This window comes from Rhodnius prolixus, unplaced genomic scaffold (assembly GCF_049639745.1).
Source record: "Rhodnius prolixus isolate KJV_2025 unplaced genomic scaffold, Rpr scaffold_6, whole genome shotgun sequence".
In the NCBI taxonomy this organism is placed as follows: domain Eukaryota; kingdom Metazoa; phylum Arthropoda; class Insecta; order Hemiptera; family Reduviidae; genus Rhodnius; species Rhodnius prolixus.
Genome location: NW_027411634.1, coordinates 12713989 through 12727192, shown reverse-complemented (window position 1 = coordinate 12727192; position 13204 = coordinate 12713989). Strand labels below are relative to the sequence as shown.

Genomic DNA, 13204 nt, shown 5'->3' with positions numbered 1-13204 from the left:
AGCTGCTGTATAGGAATGAAATTTGAAGAAACGAGTGTTAGCAAGATCTGTAATGAAAGGGATTTTGAGATCATTGTGGATGGTGAGATTAGATACATAGAACGGAGCATTAAGAAGTTTTCGAAGTATTTTTGACTGTAATGTCTGGAGACGTAGTGAGTTGGAACGCTTAGTCGATCCCGATACTTCGATGCCTTATGACCAAATGGGTCGCAGTAACATTAGATATAAGAGTCTTTTGTTGTCTAGGTTAAGTTTCGATCGTTTGTCAAGTAGTCTGGCGAGAAGTTTGTAGCGCTGGTTAGTTTCTTGTCTTTTCAGTCTAGTATGGGGATTCCATGTCAACCGTTTGTCTAGGTTCAGTCCAAGGTAGCGTACTTTGTCCACAGTTGGTATAGGAGTTTGGTTCAAGATGACAGGAGGTAGGTTTTTCCGTCTGAGAGTAAATACTATAAACTTTGACTTCGAAACGTTGGTTTTGATTCTCCATTTGAAAAGCCAGTCCTGTAAGTGGTTGATGTGTGTTTGTAGAGTTCGTGTAGCGATAAGAGGATCGGAATGTGGAGATATGATAGCAGTATCGTCAGCAAAGGTGGAGAGGATTGTATTTGGATGTTGAGGTATGTCTGCTGTATACAAGGAGTAAAGAATAGGACCTAGGACACTGCCCTGAGGAACACCAGCTCGAGCTAGTGTTAGGATATCAGAGTCTGCTGCTCCACAGTTGACTCTGAAATACCGATCTTTTAGGTAAGATTTGAGGATGAGGTAGTAAGTATGAGGAAGAATCTCCCTCAGCTTAAACAGTAGTCCCTCGTGCCACACCCTGTCGAACGCCTGAGCGACGTCAAGGAAAACACTCGGGCAATACTGCTTTCGCTCGAGTTTCCCCTGATTAAATTGGAAAAAGAGCTCAGTTTAGAGAAGCTTACGATCTATTCCTCAAAAGGAATTGAAGAAAAAATAAACTATTCCCTTGATTAAATTGGAAAAAGAGCTCTGGTTAGAATAACTTATGATCTATTCCTCAAAAGGAATTGAAGAAAAAATAAACTATTCCCTTGATTAAATTGGAAAAAGAGCTCTGGTTAGAATAACTTATGATCTATTCCTCAAAAGGAATTGAAGAAAAAATAAACTATTCCCTTGATTAAATTGGAAAAAGAGCTCTGGTTAGAATAACTTATGATCTATTCCTCAAAAGGAATTGAAGAAAAAATAAACTATTCCCTTGATTAAATTGGAAAAAGAGCTCTGGTTAGAATAACTTATGATCTATTCCTCAAAAGGAATTGAAGAAAAAATAAACTATTCCCTTGATTAAATTGGAAAAAGAGCTCTGGTTAGAATAACTTATGATCTATTCCTCAAAAGGAATTGAAGAAAAAATAAACTATTCCCTTGATTAAATTGGAAAAAGAGCTCTGGTTAGAATAACTTATGATCTATTCCTCAAAAGGAATTGAAGAAAAAATAAACTATTCCCTTGATTAAATTGGAAAAAGAGCTCTGGTTAGAATAACTTATGATCTATTCCTCAAAAGGAATTGAAGAAAAAATAAACTATTCCCTTGATTAAATTGGAAAAAGAGCTCTGGTTAGAATAACTTATGATCTATTCCTCAAAAGGAATTGAAGAAAAAATAAACTATTCCCTTGATTAAATTGGAAAAAGAGCTCTGCTTAGAATAACTTATGATCTATTCCTCAAAAATAATGAAAGGAAAAAATCACACTGAATAATTGTAAGGATTTAAATTTTTCACATTAATATTCTATCAAAAACTTCAAGTCAATTATTATCTTTGTTCGAGAAAATTTTAAATATAATAATCAAATAATGGAAATTTGTTTCAACTACTGATTTTTCCACAATTTCTGCAAAGATGTTTTGCTACAGAAACATTGCAGAGTTGCTCGCTCAGCTACGATGAACTCGTTCGTTGCTTGATTCAATGCAAATAAATGAAATTCGAAATCCTAAAAAGCCATCTTACAGATGCTGTAGGTAAGTCATTACTTTAAGACGATACTCTGTATTTAGATTTTTTTTTTTCGAATTGCCAATTAAATAAGAATCAAAGGAAGAAGCGAATTTTTTTCAGGGCAGAGCATCATCGCAATTACTTTGTAGTGAATTCTTTTGTGAGCTGTAGATATTTGGCAAAAATTGAGCTAATTCGAATAAAAAGTATTTGATTAATAGGTAACAGTTTTTAGGTGACTTAGTTTTCGCTTTTTAAAACCACCACTTCGCTAGAATAAATCTTTTCATTATGAACAACTCTTTTTTTCTATTTTTATATCATCTTACTGCTCGTTAGCGTGTCCTAGTCCAAGACTGCTTGGTACGGAATGATGTATATGTGGGCGCGCGAGTTAGTTTGCATAATTTGGCTCGGTTATAAGGCCTCACCCACTTTGAGAATGGTTGCTATAAAAGCGACCACCGGCTCTGGTGAGAGATGTTTGTCTCAATTCATCGCACAGCCATCTGAGAACGGGGCTGCCCTATTATAAAGCATACTTTTCCTAACCAAACAGAATTGCCTAGACCGTGCCATTTAGTTAGTTGGCTCTTCTAGCCCAGCTATTATCAAGCTATGCAAGCGCTGAAAGCACCGTCCTGTTTTGCGGTGGCTATTTCTCTCAAACAGCTTGCTTGTTGTTGGTTAGTGGTTGGACTAACAATTTACAACCAAACAAACAGTTATCTCATTGGTTGGCAATATTCCAGCGTATACAGGATGCCTTTACACTCTTACCACATTCATAAATGAATGGGCTCTCTTAAATCTGAAATTTGTAAACAAAATTGAATCTGTTACCTCGAATTTCTCTTCTGAACGTAGAAAATGATGAATGAAAGTCGTTTAAATCTCTATTCGAAATCCAGAGGAAAAATAAATAATTAATTAAAAGAATTTTAAATGAAAATAAAATTGAGTAATTTTTTTTATTTCTTAAGTTTTATTTGTTTGGGTTTTTTGATCATTTATCTATTTTACTCTTTTGGGCATTGCCTTCATAATCACATTACGAGTATTTATGCTTTTAGGTATTACTGAGTTTTGCTTAATTTATAATAATTATTAAGTACAGCTACTCTTCCTAGAAGGAAGGTAATAACCTTCCTTTAATAAAACACCAGTGGCCTCGCGATTTTCTATCCTCTGAAGAGAGTAATTAATCCTGGAGATGACTTAGGGAATGTTACCCCTGGGTAACTTCTCCCTTCAGTTACTGAGCGGGTAATAGTGTCAATTATTGTCATGGCCAACGAATAGTGTATTACACTACATTACACTATTGTGTCAACAAAGTTTTTTCGCTCAGAATTTTTATTACAGAATTGAGAGAAAGTCTTATTGTTTCTCCATTGTCTCAAGGAAATTGACCTATTAGTTCTTATATTAAGGCGCATCAACACCTGAGATACGAGGTGTGGCTATTAAATAACGAGACTGATGCTGTAAAACATTTTATTTTAAATTTATACATATTTAGGTATTATCACCTTCAATATACACACAGTGTATATTGAAACAGTGCTGGAAGACTTTTTCTGTGAGTTCCTGCATGACGCGTGCCGCTTTTTCTTTCACAGCTTCAACTGGACTGAAATCGTGTTCCTTTTAATGAAGATTTCATTTTAGGGAACAGATAAAAGTGACGTGGGGCCAGGTCAGGCGAATAAGGCGGATGGCCTAAAACTGAGATGTTGTACTTGGCTAGAAACGTCTTGACAGACAATGCAGTTGTGAGCCGGCGCGTTGTCTTGATGGAGAACCCATGACTTGTTCTTCCACAAATTGGGTCATTTTTTCCTTACTCTTTCACGGAGTTAAGGAAGCACCTCACGGTAGTAATGTTGATATTTTCATCCGTTTTGGACGTGAAAGGGCGACCTGGGCGGTCATCATCTCCGACGTCTTCTCGGCTATCTTGGTGATGACTAACGCTTGAACCTCTCAAAAACTCGCGCACGTGATAAACATTCATTGCCATAAACTTCTTTTAATTAAAGATAAGTTTCAGTAGCTGTTTTACCCAGTTTCATGAGATATTTTACGACAATTCTTTGCTCTACTACATGTGTAGTATCATGTTTTCGGCAAAACGAAACTGACACCTCTTACACAAACGACGGTTCCGGTCAGACAGATTTCTCTACAAACACGTAAGACGCTGGCAATCGAAAGAGAAGGCTTTACGCTGCACAGCAGTCGAACGTTAGTATTTGGCGCATGCATAGTTCTTCTGTAGCAGCATCAGTCTCGTTATTTAATAGCCACACCTCGTATTATCGCCAATTACTTGTAAGAGACTCTTCTTGAAAAGAAAATCTTAGTAGAGATAAAGGGTTTCCAACTCGGTCACCCGCAATTGGGGCCCAATGTACACTAACCGTTGAGATAATCTCTTCTATACCTGTATTTATTAAATACAATTTTCACTTTTCTTTCTATTAATAAAACAAAAAATTGAATTTTCCAGGGCGTTTCCTTTGTGCTCTTGGGTGTGGGGAATTTTATTGGAAGCCGGATCTGTTAAAGTGAGTACTGATTTTTATAATTTTATTTTATTCAAATTTAATATTAAGATTAAGTTATTTTTATAAAAAATCTTTTAATGTTAAACCTTTTATCCTTGAATTTGAATCGAAACAAAATTGGCAAACATTTAATCCAGAATTTCCTTTTCATTTCTTTAAATTTTCTCTCTTGTCAGTTAAATATTTCATTACGGTTTTAATTTCTTACTGCATTGCCTGGAAATACTACAAGACTGAAGCGTAAATGGCCACGCGATCTTCTAAATGAAGTAAGTGCCAGTAGGCAATAGTGAACTGTACCTCTTTAGGAGTTTCACCAATGGTTGAATTCTCCCCTCATGCTGTTCATGTACGTATCTATTACCATGTTGTATGTATCAGCTTCATTATTGCAGAAATATACTGCATTTGTGAAAGTTAATAAAATAAAATAAATAAAAAATGGTTTAATGCTAGTAATGATGTCATAGATTGTTACAGGATGTCCTTGTGAATAAGAGGCAAAAATTCGAGGTGATAAAGGAATTGAATTAGTTCAAGATGATAGTGAATCCTAATATCCTAGTAATTGTAAAGTCACCTCTGCAATAGATTTCCCGCGACTGAATAGTTTTTCTACCTTTCTAGAATTTCCCATAAAATTCGAGAACTCTGAACTTCTTATACGAGGGTCGTTTGAAAAGTCCGTGCAAAGTCAGAGAGATAGCACTACTGGCGCGTATCGAGGTTATGTTTAGTTAGTAGCATCTCTTGGAAGAACACACACCAAGTTTCAGCCAGATCGGTCTATTTCTTTGTGTTTGGCATTCGTTTGAATCGAGGAAGACGAGTGATTTTCAAATCGTGTGAAGTGTTGCAAGGACGGTTTGCAGCTGTTCCAGAAGAATCCGCAGGACTTTAAGCGTAGTTTCGTCACTGTGGATGAAACATGGATACGTCACTACACTCCTGAGACCAAAGAACAATCTAAACAATGGGTTACCAAGGGGGAATCTGCGCTAAAAAAAGGCGAAGACCGTTCTTTCGGCCGGAAAGATTATGGCGACTGTCTTTTGGGATTCGCAAGGAATAACCCTCATCGACTATCTGGAAAAGGGTAAAACTATTACAGGTGCATATTATTCATCGTTATTGGACCGTTTGAAAACCGAGCTGCAAGAAAAACGCCCACGATTGGCCCACAGAAAAGTCCTTTTCCATCACGACAACGCACCAGCTCACACCTCAGCAGTTGTGGTCGCAAAATTAATGGAAATAGGGTTCCAACTCGTTTCACATCCCCCCTATTCTCCAGACTTGGCTCCCTCGGACTACTATTTGTTCCCCAATATGAAGAAATGGCTGGCGGGAAAAAGATTTTATTCAAACGAGGAGGTGATTGCAGAAACGAATGGCTATTTTTCAGACTTGGACAAATCCTATTATTCGGAAGGGATCAACAAACTAGAGCAGCGTTGGACGAAGTGTATAAGCCTAAAAGGAGACTATGTTGAAAAATAAAAAAGGTTTACCCCCAAAAATTAAGTCGTTTTTATTTTTGCACGGACTTTTCAAACGACCCTCGTATACTCAGAGCTGCCCTTTTATTTCAATCATTCTTCTTCCCATGGTGCTACAGTCCTATGGTAGGACCTGGACCACATTCAAGAGAGAGTGCCACTCTTCCCTGTCCTCGGCTTTGAGGCGCCATCTTCTAACACCCACCTTTCGCAGATCTCTTTCTACATCATCCAACCATCTTATCCTGGGACGGACCTCTACGTCTTGCCCCCCCCCCCGGGTGTCCATATAGTACTTTTTTAGGAACTCAGTGATGGGGCCTGCCCTTTTTTTGATACCATGAAACTATGTCCGGGTTCTCCGTATAGTTTCTTCGAGTTCTTCGTTCTTTCGGAGCCTCCATTCACTCCATCAATGTTCACCGGGGGCCGTAGATTTTTCGCAACACCACTTTTCGCGCACCCATATCCTCCAGCATATTCTCACATTCTTGTGTCCATTGCCCAAGTCTCGCTACCGTACATCACTACCTGCCTTATTATTGTTTTATAAATAATAATTTTCACCGGACGTGACAAATTCTTAAACTGCAAAACCTTTTGTAACGCATATAAGCACCTGTTTCCTGCAGTTATTCTTCCTTTTATTTCAGCGGTTATGTCACAATTTGCTGTCAATTCAATCATTATGATATAAAAATGCTTAATTTAAGGCAATTCTGTGAATTATTGAGTTACGCTTAATTAACTAAGCTCGCTTCTTTTAAAAGTGTCTTTTTCAGCGTAATGTATAGATTTACTAAGTGCAAAATGTTGGTAAATATCTTTTGAACAAATTTCCCGTCACATATTTGAAATTCATAGAACTTCCTAAATGATCTTTTATTGTCCCAAGTAGTTATTTTTTTATGTAAATTTATTCTATGTTCGTAAAGTTTGAAAATAAAGACAAATTTGTTATCATTTCTATGGAAAATAATAGCTATAATAATAATAATAATAATAATGAAACTATCATTTCTTTCACATTCAGAACCTACTAGTTAGGATCGTAGAATTCCACTGCAGAGGAAAGAGTTTAAAGTGCGAACGAAATAGAACTGTTCCGTATGGTTCAAGGATGACAGGCGGCTACTTTTCTTGCGTTCTATGTAGCACCCAAGAGAATTTGAAGGAGTTTATTTGAGAAGCAGGAGGTCTCCAGAAAAGCGCGTTGCTGTCCCAAGTACTCCCACACATTTATTTCAACAGTACTTTATATTCAAGTCGTCCATCCTACACCGGAACGTTTTTTTTTCCTTCCCATATACATTTACACGTCAGTAGAGAGTATCGTAATACAGAATTGCTTCTAGTTCCCTACGTTAAAAAATAACCACCTTAATAAAAAACCCATAATTCTTTCAAGTCGTTACGTATTAATCGTTGGTTAGTTTGGAGAATTCATAAGTTAATATTCTTGTAAGCTTTGCAGTAAGAAACAGTTATGCTTAAAACCGAAAACAGTTTTTCTCGTCGGTTTTACAAGTTGGAAGTTTTTATACCGGCATTTTTTTACTTGCTGCATTACTTTTATTACCATTTTTATTATTATGAAAAAACCGAATGATAGTCATTAATTTTACAGCGCCGACTTGCTATAAGCGCCACCTAGTCATGGGGCTAAATTTAAAAAAAGTGTAGACGTTGCCGGATCTCTCTATCTTAGCCTTAAATTCTGTTATCAAGATATCGACTTTGTTCAGACATCTTTCTTAGAATATAAAAGGTTATCTTTTGCGTGCAATTGAGTCGTACGCCATTTTAAAATCAACGTTTAGTTGTATTTTTTTAAAATTTTTTCGTAGTACGACTTCCATTAATGACGTGAACCGTTGTAAACCTTCCGTACTGAAACCGCATAGGTCAGCGTTTCCCAAACTTTTTTGACCGCGGCCCGGTACGAGATTTTAAATTTTTTCGCAACCCACCTTATAAAAAAAACATTTATTTACAAAACAAATTTTATTTTTTAATAAAAATCAAAATTCAAGTTATTTGTTTTTGTTTATTTCATACACAAAAATTGCAAAATAATTATATAACAAAAACATAAGTAATTAGAGACAATCCATTATCTTCATTTAAAACTTAAAGTAAATTTTGTTTTACATATTTTGACCTTAGTGCGAAGGATGATGTTGTTTTTCATCACATAGTAATTTCAAATTAGGACTTAATTTTATTCTCAAATTAGGTTCGACGTCCAATCTTTTCGATACTTACTTTTTAAGTACACCAAGGCTGAGAACGCAGTTTCACACTTATAAGTGGTGACAAAAGGCATTAAAGATTGTATCGCTTTTTCGCTTACGCTTGGATATTCCTTTTGACAGCGAGTCAAAAATTAATTAGTGGTACAGTTTCAAACACTTTTTTAAGATCGGTGTCGCATGAAATTTCAATGAAATTATCAACTTCTTGTTCACTAAGATTAAGCATTTCTTCCTTTTCAATATCAACAGAAGGCACTGAATGGCGAATCAAAATCAGCCAATCAGAGCATCCGCATTTAAACGGTCCGGTAGGAAACGGTGGTTAAGGGATTGCCACCTGCAGTACTTGAAAAAGTTTCGAAAAATATTTAATTTAGAGCAAAATGTTATAGATTTTTTTGTGTTTTTACAATTTTTGCCACCACCCAGCTGAATTTTTCTGCGATCCGGTGCCGGGTCGCGACCCACACTTTGGGAAACGCTGACATTGGTAATTGCCGAGCCTCCTCAGTGCAGGATTGCAGAAATATTAAATTCCCTTAATGAAATGCCATGGTAATTTCAATATTTCACTCTGCAGACCTTCTAGTAAAATTTTAGGTATCTTAGAGTCACGGTTCAGTTTTTTTGGCATTTCCCTTTTGTAAACATACTGTTAATATAATATCGTAACCTCATTGGCATTCTTCTGCTTTGCTTTAACATTTCATCAGATTCGATTTACTCTCCCTTAAGATTTCTTTGTACTCAGCACTGTGCCGAAGTTATCGCTTGAAAATAATCCAACTTCAAGCAACTTCGCGTTTCCTTGGATTTTCTATTCATTTAGGAGGTCTTTGATTTTTTTTAATCGATTCTAATGCAAGCTGTATGTACATTCAGTTTAACTGAATGAAAAACGATTGTACGTTTCCCCTATTTCCATGGTTTATTAATATTCTCTGTACTTCATTTTGTGCGTAGGAATATGACCTTTAAAAATCTAAATATCTACATCCTACGTACCATTAACTGGGATTTGGTTAGCGGACAAAAATATATATTTACAGGTTAATGAATACCTGTGTGCTTTATAATTGGGAACTTTGTTAATTGCTTTCGTTAATAATTGTACTATTGGCCCATACAAAGAGAAATAAGGTTCAAAGTAGATGACTTTTGTTGGTTCAATTTTTAATTAACGTTTGTGTTTCATTGCTGACAAATTTAAAATAAAGATTCGTTTTTATTTATATTTTCTGGCTAGGTATAATTTTTCTTGATATAAATTCATCCTTTATTTCTCTGGTTAGTAGTGTTGTAATGTGTGCTTTTATTTTAGTAAAGGTTCAATAAGTGTGAAGCTTTCCTAAGGAACAGAGCGCTTCTGCTCAATATCCTAGTTAGCCATTCTGGATAGTTGTAGGGTAAAGTAGGGTGAGATGGCCACCATTTTATTTGGAGGGTGCCTGCAAATTTTTGGTAAGGGCTAGGCTTACTTTATTATTATTTTTGGAAACCTCATACGCTCACAAACATAAGACAAGGAACAAATTTCAGAAAAAAATGCTAAGGGAAACATTTTTTTATTCTTACAAACAAAAGAAATAGCAATTGGCCATCTATCCCCACTGGGTTGGGAGAGATGGCCACGTATTGTAAATGAAATTGCACTAGTAAAACGTAAAAATAACAGAAAGAAATGAATGGTTACTTAATATTTACTTATTTTTCTTCTTTTTAAATGCGCTTTTACAACAATTTTGGCAAGCGTATGCAAAAGAAGAGCAATTTTCGTGGAACCACTTCCAGCATATTATGCATTCCAACCAATCTTTTTCTTCTGGTCTTGTTGTAGCTTTCCCCATATCCTGTACATTCAGTTTCATCGATTTCTAAAACGGCATCACTTTCCTCTTCAAATTCGATTCCTGTCTCATCGGAACTTGGGGAAAGTGAGCGTTTTCTTTTTCGGACAATCCTTTCTTTCAGAATTGTCTTTTTGGGGATGGTATTTCTTATTGGTTTGGATTTCTTTGCAACTCTGTTTTTCACAACAGCAATGTGCTCGAGAGAAGTTAATAAAGTGACAACAGATTTGGCTCGTTTTCTTGCAGAGACGACTGTTTGGGTGTGGGGTTAATACGATCTCAAATTTTCTTCAGTATAATTTCCGGCGGTTAGTGTTTTGTCTTATATGCTGAGTTGGCATTTTTCTGCAGTGAATTGGAAACTGAGCCAAACTATAACAGAAAAAAAGTAAAAATAATTGGCCATCTATCCCTACTGTTTAATGGCCATCTGTCCCGAATTCAATAGAGAGATGGCCAACATGATAAACATAACTCAACGCGTACTTTTTGACAGTTTTAGAAGTTAGGATTCATTAATGTATACTGTACTTTCCTAATATGTAGAAAACCACACTAAATTTCGACAAATGCATTCGCTGCAGCATGCAATATGCAACTATCATAAAAATTTTTGTTGAGACGATAACGTTTTTATTCTCTGAGTTAATTAATAAACACTTTGACGCAGACCAAAATGAACTCACTGTAGTCAGACATAAAGGTTCATCACTGGAGAGGTCACGCAGCGCCGTCTGACGACATTTCGGTAAAATTTCGGCTGTTGGCCATCTCTCCCGTTTGGCCATCTCACCCGACTTTACCCTATAATTCGCTTTTACTTTATTCTCAAACCGGCAACAACCACTTCTTGAAGTCGATTAGGTTTTCTTGGTGTACCAAACGACTTCAAAAGCTGCAGAAATAGAATGAAGAAGACTAATGGAAGATTCAAGTTAGTCTTAAGTGAGTGAGGCGACTGTTATCGCGTGTTGACGAAAAAACAGGGCGTTTCAATGGCAAATCCATGAATCGCTTTTAACTTCTGAAACGGGTGGAATTTACCTCTCAATCAAACCATTCCTGTCTTGATTACTTTTAGCTTTATTTGGGTTTTTGTAAACTTTAGGTGGTATTATTTTTATACTTTCTCATTAGCCACAAACTAGCTGTACTCCTTGCAAATCATTCGCTTATAGTGTACATATATCTATGTTCTTTTGTGCATATTTTACTGCTTTCTTTCCTTTTTTTTACAAACGAAACCAAAATTCTAACTGCAACCTAGTCTTTTATTAGAAAATTTAAGGCACCCAAGAAAAGAAAATGTAAAGTATCTCTGTCCTCACAGAATCTGGCACTTCGAGGCCGATCCATCATGCTACAACTGAGCTTAATTCTTTCCATGGCAGGTTTCTTGGAAAATTTTCCCGAAGGGGAGAGAGGAAGAGATAAAACAAATGGAACTTCTTCAGGCACTACATAAAATTGGTCATCTAGTTTTCTGGAGATGAGCGTTCACTTCATTTTCTGGGATTCAATATCATTAAATTTTAGCAGGATCTAAAAAATCTTAAGAAAATTTGTGACCTCAACTTTTAAGTCTCAGTTAAGTTTCTGTTTTTGGAAAAGTTTTAGATAAAAAATAAATCAACGATCAGTAATATCGCAGGAAGATATCAATATAACATTGATCAATATTTAATATTAAACCTATATCAACTAATTTACGTTAAACACGATCACATAAATTATGTATTTCTTCTCTGACTAAATTAACATTTTGGTAATAGATTAACTTTGAACTTTGTAATATTAATTATAATAATAACAATATTAATTATATGCAAGTTTAAATTAATTATTGAGGAGAACACAGTCGAAAGTTTATTATAGGTTTTTAAGTTTTATTTTGTTATTCTATCTTTGTTTAGTCTTTTTTCTTAAATTGTTTAAAATTGTTTTTGACTTGACAAAAGATCTTTGTATTCCATGCTGTTTGTGGAAAGATAGGTGGTTGTAACATAAACAAAGCTATTGTTTACGTTCATGCGAACAATTAACGCTTTACTTCACACAATCAAATATTAAATTTATACATCACAATAATGTACTTTATTAAATTTCAAATTTAAATGCAAACACAGAACTAGAATTTGGTGTAAACACTCACACTTACTTCTAAAGCTTAAATTTACAAATTCTCTTCCAATTCCGAACATCTGAGTCCAATTTAATACAGTCGACTCTCGATAATTCGAATTTTTCGATCATTCAAACTCTACAGTTTGCTAACTTCGGTAAATCGAAAAAATTCAGTGTATTTAGATGCGCTCGATAACTCGAAATCCTTTTCTTAACAACAGGGGGAGGAGAAGGCTCTATAATTCGAACGAGGCCACCTTCCCCTCTTTATAATTCGAATTTTCCCTAGTAATGTTTACTTCTCATTTTCCACTTATTGTTCATTTCCTGCGTAATGTTTCCCTCCTTTCAGCCCAGTTTAACTTTCCGATTCTCTTTCTTAGTTTGTCACGATGGGAAGTACGTCTCCCTTACTGTGTCCGACAAAGAAAACAGTATCGCAGCCGTGAAAAGTTGAAAAAGATATCGCCAAAACTTCAATATTCCACCATCAACGCTTTCTACAATTCTAAGTCACTTGACTAAGTCAAGCCACATTGTAACAAAAAACTGTTCTTCATTTTTTTAATTAGGTACATATGTATATTATTATTTATTGAAATGTTAATACATATGTAATTTTTTTGCTCTTTTTTGTCGTTTTCATTATTTTTACTTTTTTACTTGAGGCTATACATGTCTAAAACTTAGGTAAGCTCATACGTATTTTCAATAAATACGTATAAATAATGGCAGTGTAACAGAATGTGCCCGAATATTTGGCGTTTCAAGAGGTAATGTCTCAAAAGTAATGACTGCTTTTGAAAGAGAAGGGAAAACGTCCTCAGCCAAGCACAGGTCTGGTCGAAAGTCGAAGTTGTCTGAGAGAGACCGTCGGACTCTAAAGCGAATTGTTAGAGCTGATCGCAAGACCACAGCTCC

The 13204-nt window shown here is 35.7% G+C and overlaps 1 protein-coding gene across 5 annotated transcripts in view; it reads left to right on the top strand.

Annotated features, from left to right (window-relative positions):
* The window catches only part of LOC141460024 (atrial natriuretic peptide receptor 1), a 716933-nt gene that overhangs the window by 256828 nt on the left and 446901 nt on the right, over positions 1–13204 (top strand). For all 5 annotated transcript variants that reach the window (XM_074139630.1, XM_074139629.1, XM_074139631.1 and 2 more), the window contains one exon: positions 4498–4555. The gene's annotated coding sequence lies outside the window, so the exon portion shown is untranslated. The remainder of the gene's footprint in view (positions 1–4497; positions 4556–13204) is intronic.